Source organism: Macaca thibetana, chromosome 5, assembly GCF_024542745.1.
Source record: "Macaca thibetana thibetana isolate TM-01 chromosome 5, ASM2454274v1, whole genome shotgun sequence".
NCBI classification, from domain to species: Eukaryota; Metazoa; Chordata; class Mammalia; order Primates; family Cercopithecidae; genus Macaca; species Macaca thibetana.
In genome coordinates, this window is record NC_065582.1 from 75,198,311 (window position 1) to 75,208,375 (window position 10,065).

A 10,065-nucleotide genomic window follows, 5' to 3' on the forward strand; every position below is an offset into this window, starting at 1 on the left:
CCACACACATCATGAAAGGGCGAGGTCTATAGCTACTGAGCTACAACACATGGCAGTTGCCACTGCTCTTCCCAGAAGGAGCCTAGCGCAGTCATGTTTTAGGTTGTAAAATATTTTTAACTGCTCAATATAACTTCTTAATTTTTTAAAAATTTTGCATTTTACTCTGTTGACCAGGATGCTCAAGATCATTTTAAAGGCTAGCTATGACATTATTATGCATCCTTCTTTTATTTTAAACCATTTTTTCTTTAATTGTTGAGAATAAGAGATCTCTAAAGTCCTTTTCTTTTGATGGTGTACTTAGTTCCAACAGTGAGTGAATCCAAAAGCCTTTTGAAGTTCACATAGTAATTTTAGAGGTTTTTACTATATAAGCAAAAGGTATTATCTAGAGGGAGTAGAGGAGGCATCTCCATGGTCCCCAATAATTCATTCTCAGAAATGACCTAAGATAGCAAAAGACAACTAAAGCCAAATAGAGATGGGATCTTTCAAGACAAAACTCACTCAAGAGCATGACATATTCAGGGTAAAGAGTGTGCTGATGCAGCTCAGACTCCAGGTCCTTTCAGGCTAGCTGCCTGACACGAACCTGAAATTTCCAGCCCTCCAGATGGTAGAGACCAAGAGAGGTACCTCCACATGGTCACATGGTCAAGCTCCCAAGGACATAAAACAAGATGAGAGGGAAACCTCATCTGGCTTTTGTTTCAGGGACCCACAGCAAAGTTTGTAGCTGAGCAGTCTGCAAGGCTTGCTTGCAAAAGAAGGCTTACAGAGGGCCTAGGCTCGTATTTTATCCTGCGGGGCCACACTTTATGACAGAACAACACAGAAAGACAAATTTATATAGCTCAAAGTACACCAGATTTGCTACAGATGAAGGCTAGTCTCACAAATCCCTTTTCCCTTTAATCAAAGCCTTGCAGGGGAGACAAACAGTGATTTTTACCATTTCATCAACTGGTTTACACAGAGAGAGGCCAGGAGTTTGGCTGGTAAGAAATTTTTACCCTTTTTCCAGCATGTCAGGTTTTAGGATTTCCTCTCTCTGCAGCTTCTGGAAGAGCAGAGTGGCTTTTGATGACCCCGCTCACTATGCCATAGCTGTGGGGGACAAGCCATGCTACAAAAAAACAAACACAAAAAACACATCTTTTTCTGTTTTATGGAATCATAGGCAAAAGTCTCTCATTTTTTACAAGATGCTACCCAATAGGAGGCATAGGGGAATATGTTGTCACATCAAACACACAAAATGGAAAAATGGATTAGGACGTGAGCAGCTGAAACTCTGGAACCATGTGCTGTCAATTCTCTCCTCAAAAGGCAGCACCCAGAGTCCATTGGATAACATGCCCGAAAAGATAGACAACAGAAAAGTCCACAGGCTTCCCTTCCCCACAGGTGTGGGAAAGGGAGGAAAAGTACTTAGCAGACTTAAAGATGACAGTCCTACCAGCTGAACCAATCAGCCATTGCACTCTGTCCTGCACAGGTGTCTATTCAATTTGAACCGATGAAGTTAATGAAAAGTAGGAAGAAAGAAGAAGGAAAAAGAAAGACACAACAAATAGGGGACAGGCGGAGAGAGAAAGCATTGTCTGGCAGTCTCGGGGAGGCAGGAGGAAAACTCACCAGTTGTGGCAATGCTGAGTCAAAGATTCAGGTGACCACCTGTCACCCATGAAGGGGGCACACACACCCCACCATCCTGCTGGCTCACAAGCCTCCTCCTTGGAGAAAAATGCTCTCCACATCCCATAATCACTTCATGGTTGCCAGAGAACATGTTACAGACCACAGGCTCTTTGGCTCCCATGTAACAGAAGTTAACAAAGGGCCAACAAGATTTCCCAGACAAGGCTTTTATTTTGGGACTTGTGCTTGAGCACAAGGGAGACAGCAGAGCTGAGGTGTAAGGATCCTCTGGCTGGCTCTCTGAAAAAGCCAAAATCTGCAGCAGGTTTTTTTTATTATTATTTTTGTTAAGCAAAACACAGGAATTGACATCAGGGGTAAGGTATGCAGGCCGAGCTGGGCAAAGCACATGAGACGTAGGGTATGCAGGTCAGTGCATCTTGTTGCTATGGTTATATTGAGTAATGGGCCACCTGGTGGTCTGGCCAGTAGCAATAAGGCTGTAAATCAATTGTTTAGCATTCCTTCCCAAGGTGGAACACTTCACAAGATTCGTTCAATGTTTAGTTCTCCTAAAGTCAATTTCTGGAATTCTTTAAGTGAAAGGCATGGTTAACCATTATGAAAGCACAGAATGGCAACTATTTCCTATGTGTGACTAAAGCCTGGGGTTATTGGGATAGCATCAGTGAGGGAGGGGTACAGATTTTCTGAAGAGAAGAGGAAAAAAAAAAAAAAACTACATGAAGAATGAGTAGTATCCCATCCTATTCTATCTCCAATAGATTTTAAAACAGATAGACAGAGATACTTTTCTTACTGTTAGTACTATAGCAGGACGAGCCACAGACAAAACCTCTCAGACACCAAATTGTAGAAGGAAGGGCTTTATTCAGCTGGGAGCATCAGCAACCTACTGTCTTAAAATCCGAACTCCCCAAGTGCACAATTTCTGTCCCTTTTAAGGGCCCACAACACTAAAGATTTCACATGAAAGGGTTGTGATTGATTTGAGCAAGCAGCAGGTATGTGACAGGGGCTGCATGCACCGGTGGTCAGAGTCAAACAGAACAGGGCAGGGAGTTTCACAATGTTCTTCTATACAATGTCAGGAACATTGGTTTCTAAGTCATGAGTTGATTTTTAACTACTGGGTTTAAGCCAGGCAGACCCAGGCCTGGTTTCAGGCCTGGCGCTGGGCTGCCTGTCTTTGGTTTTACTTCATTGTTTTTTCTTAAAACAGGTACTGAGTATAAAACAATATAAAACAATATGAGAGGGTCTCTCTCTTTCCTCATTTCCCCCCTTTTGAGACTCTCACTTTTTATTAGTAGGCGTTCTCATTCTTATTTTTGCTACTTATGTCTTTTTGTGCAATAGATTGATAGTGATTCATATAGTACACTTGTGCTGAAGCATTTTGGTGAACTAAGATACCGATGAAGCTTTTTTATCATTTGAAGAAGTACAGGTAGCAAACATAGGAGCAGTAAGCAGATTTTTATTACCATTATAACTTTTATTATAAGAGTTTTAAATCCTCCTAGTGCTGGGAACTAATTTTTAAACATGGCTTCAGGGTTGAATTCATGCTACACTTGTACAGGCACATGTGACTATGTCTTTAACTACTTGCTTTTGATTATCTACGTGTAGACAGTAATTAGTAAGGTTAAATTTCTTATAGACCTCTCTTTCAGCAGCTAGCAAGTAGTCAAGAGCCAATCTATTTTGATAGATAGCATTTCTTATCTGAGTTTCTTGCTGGGCCAGAATAGTCAAGGCTTGACTGGTTTTATTAGTGATGATTTTTAAAACAGCTTGCAACCGTATGATACAGTTGAGCATGTAAATGGGGGTCCAGTATTCCCATGAGCCATCTTGTGTCTAAGTGGCAGGCCTATAGTATTGTACAAATTTTTAGGAGGTTATTTATTATCTTTTTAATTACTTGTGGCTATGCTTTGTTTTCTGTGGGAAGCATAGACAGGGAAGCCCAGAAGTTCACCTGTCTTCATGGGCAGTAAGAAGAAAGATGGTTTAATAGTGCCAACAACACAACCGCCTGTCTACTGGTCAGGCAGCTTAGCATAGGCTCTATGTCTACATATCCAGTATAATCCGGTGGGGGCAGTCTAGTCCTGGTGGAATTCTGGGTGGAACTGTTTAGCTATGCAATACTGTCTAATAATTGAGACGTTTAGAACCCCAAAATTGTCAGGGTGGTTCTTTTGGGCCAGGAATGCATCAGGAACTGGGCCTGTAGGAACTAATTCTTGGGCTTCCCATGGCCATTGATCTCCTGTTACAGTTCCTCCACAAACATAACACAAAGTGACTTTTAGAGACTGGGTTACATGTTCGGCTAATTGCAAAAACAAATTTTTAGTTTTTCCTGGAATCTCAGGCACTGGCACATTTAGTTCATCATAGAAAGTCTGAAATACTGGTTCTAGAGAGTGTCTTTGAACCTTGCCTTTTATTAGGATGCTTAAGCTAGGATCTAGTCATTTTCCATCAATGCCTAATGTTACATATTTTTTTAGTCCACTTTGGGTCTGAGGGGCTTGTGATAACCAGTTCTAAAGGGTTGCAGCTCCCACTTGTGCAGGAGGGGCTGACTTTTCCTTTTTGGAGCCAAACAGGATCTTTTTTATTTTTTAGTTTTTTTCAAGTAGCCCAAATGATGTAAGACCAGTATTGACACATTTCACATAAATATGGTTCTTGACAGATATACTTATTTTCTGCTTTGTAACTTTTTTCTCAATCTAGAGAACCGCATTCCGTCTCATGCTGCTTACTATTAATAGCGGCACAGGTGTCAGATTTTAAGGTTACATTTTTGCAGACCCCTCTTTCTTCTGTTTTAGCTATTACCCTACTTGTGTCACTTAGAAAAGGACCAGTCCTTAATTTTATTTTAAAAACTGTGATCATGGGAGGCTTAAAATGGGTCATAACATGCATCAGGTTGGTTATTTCCTGGGCTATATAACTTGGATAGAATAGCATTATACAAACAAGTTTCTTTTTAGAGTTCTGGTACACTTATAATAACCATAAAATAATAGGACTGTAGCAATCTTTTGTCCTACCTCAGTGACTTGATGTATACACTGGGAGCAGCCCTCAGTCTGAGTAAGGTCAGTTGAAGTCTTTACTGCACAAGTCCAAATTTTAAGGAAAATGAGTCCTGTGATGAGTTTCCTCATGCTTCGGCCATGCGTGGACCAGTCAGCTTCCGGGTGTGACTGGAGCAGGGCTTGTCGTCTTTTTCAGAGTCACTTTGCAGGGGTTAGTGAAGCTGCTCCCATCCACGTACAGCTCCCAGTCTACAGATGTTTAAGGATGGTCTCAGAGGTTAGGCCCACTAGAATAAACTGAGTGCAATACTTTTACACAGTTATGTTTAACTGGGCTCTTTGATACCAGGAGCAAGGGGGAAGGTTTAGGGTGTTGCAAACTTCAATGGTTATGCGGAGAATTTTATAGAGCATGCTTTGGTATCTAGTTAGTCTAGCATTTATTAGCTAATGGTGTCCTTTGGTATTTATTGAAATCACCACAGCATGGGGGGACTTTATGATTAGGTTTTGTCTAAGAGTTAGCTTATCTGCTTCTTGTGCTAACAGGGCCATTGCTGCCAGGGCCCTTGGACATGGGGGCCAGCCTTTGGAAACCCCATCTAGTTGTTTTGAGAGATAGGCCACTGGCCTTGGCCAGGGCCCTACAGTCTGGGTTAAAACTCCAACTGCCTTTTTTTTTTTTTTGACACATAGAGTGTAAAGAGTTTTGTCAGGTCAGGTAGCCTCAAGGCTGGGGCCAACATGAGTTTTTCTTTTAAACTCATGAAAAGCTCATTGCTGTTGGTTGTAATAGATGTAGTTTATTTAATGTACATTTTTATTGACTGTCATCTACCAAAATATTAACTTAAATCTTGTAACTATTTGATTTCAAGCTTTAAATTGATCTGGTATTTCTTGTGGGGCTCTAATTGCATCTAAATAGATGTGAGAGTAGAAAGATCTATAAGGGGCTTCTCTCGCTTTATGATGTCTTATTATTATTATTATTATTATTATTTCTGATTGATGAAATGCCAGGGTGAAAGGGATAGCCAAATTGACTAAAGCACAAGTGCCTCTCTAGTTATTTGGCAGAGTGCCCAGTAAAGGTCCACGACAATACCACCACACATCCGCTCGGGGATGAACAAGGGCTGACTGATTGATAAGCTCTTGAAAATTCTTAAGCTCACTGCATCCCTTCAGGTCTCCAAGGAATACTAAGTCTCCTCCTTGCCGTGAGAGACATGAAGTGAACTTAGTGTTGGGAGACGGAAGCCGGATGGCCTTCGGGGGCTGACCCACAGGGACTCTGGGATATAGCAGAGAGAGCTTGGCATGACTTATTACTCCAGGCTGTAGAATCCTGGAAAAGAGCTACCATGCAGCCCATGCCTGGTCGACTGGAGGACCACCTTTGTGGAAGGGGGACAATCAGGGCTTCTGGCCTGCCATGTGCACAAGCATAACAATTGCTTTTGTTTAACGTGCAGATGGAATATTTGATCCATTTCAACCAGGCATTTGCATCTTGGTATGCTGTCTTAATTGGCAAAGTTTGTTTTAAGTCTTTAACTTCTATGATCCTCTAGTAAAATGAATGTTTCCTTTAGCACCTATTTTTATTAGTTTTTAGACCAAAAAAAGCTAAACACCATTTTATATTTAAGCATGCTTTTTGTATGATTTTTATACCAGATAAGTTAAATTTTACCTTTATATTAGTGTGTTATTAATGTTAATCTTAATTTCAAAAAAACCTCGTAGACATATTTATGCAATTTTTTATGTTTCACCATCAGGTAAGATTTTATAGACTCTTTTTAACCTTTTATAATTTTTGTTAAAGAGCAGGTTGATGCTTTAAGAAAAACATGTTGCATTTTTACTTTAATGTCCAGTTTACAGAAAAACTGGATGATACCTTTCTAACTTTAGCTAATATGTTAACACACAGAAATTTTTTTACAATTAACGTTTTAAAACTTGCTTAAACTTTTAAAACAATAATTTTTTAACATTTTCATGTAGGTAAAAATCCACATTCTTATGCCTCCTTATAATCTTTTTACTAAAGGTGTATTTTACTTTTTTTATACACCTTGCACATAAACTGTTTTTTCAATACTACTCAGGAGGCCTTATTACTTTTAAATTATATAACACTTTTTGCATAAAAATTTTTTTATAACTTTTTTATGACTTTCACAGACAATTTTTTGACATGTTTCAACTTTTTGACTTATTATAAACTTTTTAAAAAAATAACTAGTTAATTTATTTCAGGACAAGAATTTATCATATAACTTTTTAAATATAAATTCTGCCTCTCCCCTTTTTTTCCTTTCTTGAAATTTTCCAACATAGTTCCTAGTGGGGTGGGTTTATTTAGCACCTGACTCATGTTTTCTCAAGACAAAATAAAACACTCACACCACATACACTCACCGCAAAACAAAGAACAGAAAAAGAGTGCACACACACACTTTTGTCATTTATACCAAACCAAAATCAGAATACCACGAAATCCAAAATTCAAGTACTGAGAAATTTAAGCCAAGTCAAAAACCAAAACTAAAGTATCCAGCAATTGAAGTCAAGTCAAAACCAGAACAAAAGTGCCAATACAGGCACACCGTGGTTGATCAGGCCACGCTTCCACTCAAATGGAGTGGGACAAGTTCCAAAGTCTAGTCTCATCAAGTCAAGTCAAGTCAAAACCAGAACAAAAGTGCCGATACAGGCACACGGTGGGTGATCAGGCCACGCTTCCACTCAGATGGAATGGGGCAAGTTCCAAAGACTAGCCTTACCAAGTCCAGTCAAGTCAAAACCAGAACAAAAGTGCCAATACAGGCACACCATGGGTGATCAGGCCACGCTTCCACTCAGATGGAGTGGGGCAAGTTCCAAAGACTAGTCTTACCAAGTTTCAGATGTCTGGACTCCAGGTGCCAGTTCCTTCTCTGTGTTCAGCCACTGTGTTAATCCTCCATGGGGGACTGCTAGGCGCTGCTCTGGTGAGGCGTTCCACCGGGACAACTGCCTACCCAGGAGTGCTCTTTGGATCACATCACTCAGGCTGGTCAGAGTCCCCCCACGGGGATGCTCCACAGGGCAGGCCTAAGCCGCCTAAAGGGCTGCCTCAGCCATCCCTCAGTTCTTGCTTCCCGGTCAGGGAACCAAGAAATGCAGCAGGACAAGCTGCAGACAAAACCTCTCAGACACCGAGTTGTAGAAGGAAGGGCTTTTATTCAGCTGGGAACATCGGCAAGCTACTGCCTTAAAATCCAAGCTCCCTGAGTGCACAGTTTCTGTCCCTTTTAAGGGCTCACAACACTAAAGATTTCACATGAAAGGGTCGTGTTTGATTTGAGCAAGCAGCAGGTATGTGACAGGGGCTGCATGTACCGGTGGTCAGAGTGAAACAGAACAGGGCAGGGAGTTTCACAATGTTCTATACAATGTCAGAAACATCGGTTTCTAAGTCATGAGTTGATTTTTAACTACTGGGTTTAGGCCAGGGAGACCCAGGCCTGGTTCCGGGCCTGGCGCTAGGCTGCCTGTTTTTGGTTTTACTTCATTGTTTTTTCTTAAAACAGGTACTGAGTACAAAACAATGTAAAACAATATAAGAGGGTCTCTCTCTTTCCTCAGTACCATTAAATTTGAAACTTGAATCTGCTATATGTAATTTATATCATAAATTTTGTAAAGTCTTAAAATTTGAATGAAAATTTTAAAATCTGCTGAGTCCATTTAAATTACATTCAAGGGCAAGGAACAGTAACCCTAATAGAAAAACTTAACATGTAAACATTTAAGTGCTTATTCAACTACAGGAATTCTAGGGATAGAGAGAAGTGAGGAAAGCATAGTAGTTCAGGGATGTCACTAGCAATGGCTCTGGCTCTCTCTCTCTCTTCTCTGCTATCCTTAACATATAGGTCTTCATCCTTGTGCTGCATTTGCAACAATCCTGTTTCAGGAAGGAGAGAAATAAAGGAGCAAAAAGAAAATAAAAGTACATGCCCATCAGCTCTGTGCCTCAGAAGCTCCTCTCCTCATTAGCCAGATCTGGTTCATACAACATTTCAGTTACCTCCTATTCTATAACAACACACCACAATACTTAATGGTGAGGACTAAAATCTGACCTTTTCTTCTTTTGCCAAAATTCCCATCTAAGGGGCCTGGAAGGTATTGCCCTACAAACCGTAAAATCTCATTAGATGTTTATTAACCAAGTATAATGTGGCTTACTTTCCAACCTGACTCTGGTGTAGTATCACATGATAGATAGCAAATCCTGAAGGAAATCAAAACATTTCACCCCAAAGTACTTTTATTTGATGTATTTAGAAATAGCTACCACAGGGCCAACAAGTTGAAATGGCCCTGCAAAGTCATATTTTGTGGGAGAAATTTGCATCTGTAGAGAATCTCCATTAATGCGACAGGTCTATCCTTTCTAGGCCTTTCCTGGATCTAGGAGAAGTTAACTGTGAGTCTTACACGTTTAAGGCTTGAAAAGAGATATTTACCATCTATTCTCACCCAGGGCTGCTACCTGAGAGCTTTATCTACATAACAAAAACCTTAACTCAAGCATTCCTTTCTACTGAATCCAAGTCTTTGGATAATAGTTTAACTCTCTCAATTAATTGTCAACTAAAGAATCCCTAAAACCCACCTATGACTTACAAGTTCCCCACTACACAACCCCCAACTCCACATTGAGATGTCCCACCTCACCCTGCAGAATCTTCCACATATAAACCCAAACTATAACCTGACTATCTCAGATACACTTTCCCAGGACCTCTTGAGGTTGTATAACCCCAGACCATGGTCACTTATACTGGCTCAGAATAAGCCTCTTGACACCTATCTTGGCAGAATTTAGTTTTATTTCATCATCAATATCTTTATAAAACAAGAAAATAGCAGACAATTCTTCCATTTGCATACATTTCACTAGGAAAGGCCAGAGGATCTAAGATGGCTTCATCTATAAAGCTGGCATTCAACTGGGATGGCTAGAGTGACTGGGAGTTGGCTGGACCTCTCCTTATGATTTTTTTTTTTTTATGATTTTTCTTCCTCCAAGATTTTTGTCTCTGTCCCCATGGATTTTTTTCTAGCCAGTAGCTGGAATTCTTTACATGATGGGTGGCTTCTAAGAGAGTGACAAACAGAAGTTGCAGAGTGTCTTAAGATCTAGGTCCAGGCGTCAACCAATATCACTTCAACACAGTCTACTAGTCAAAACACAACCAGCCTATATTAGTCTGTTTTCACAATGCTATAAATAAATATCCAAGTTTCAATGGACTCACAGTTTCACATG

General features: G+C 40.3%; 1 long non-coding RNA gene across 1 annotated transcript in view; it reads right to left on the minus strand.

Moving 5' to 3' along the window:
• Positions 1-8,074, minus strand: part of LOC126955637 (uncharacterized) — a 90,529-nt gene extending 82,455 nt beyond the window's left edge. Inside the window, exons 1-2 of the long non-coding RNA XR_007726007.1 lie at positions 7,642-8,074; positions 4,743-4,979 (exon numbers count right to left, since the gene is read on the minus strand). This is a non-coding gene — a long non-coding RNA (uncharacterized LOC126955637). The remainder of the gene's footprint in view (positions 1-4,742; positions 4,980-7,641) is intronic.
• Between the last annotated feature and the right edge of the window lie 1,991 nt (positions 8,075-10,065).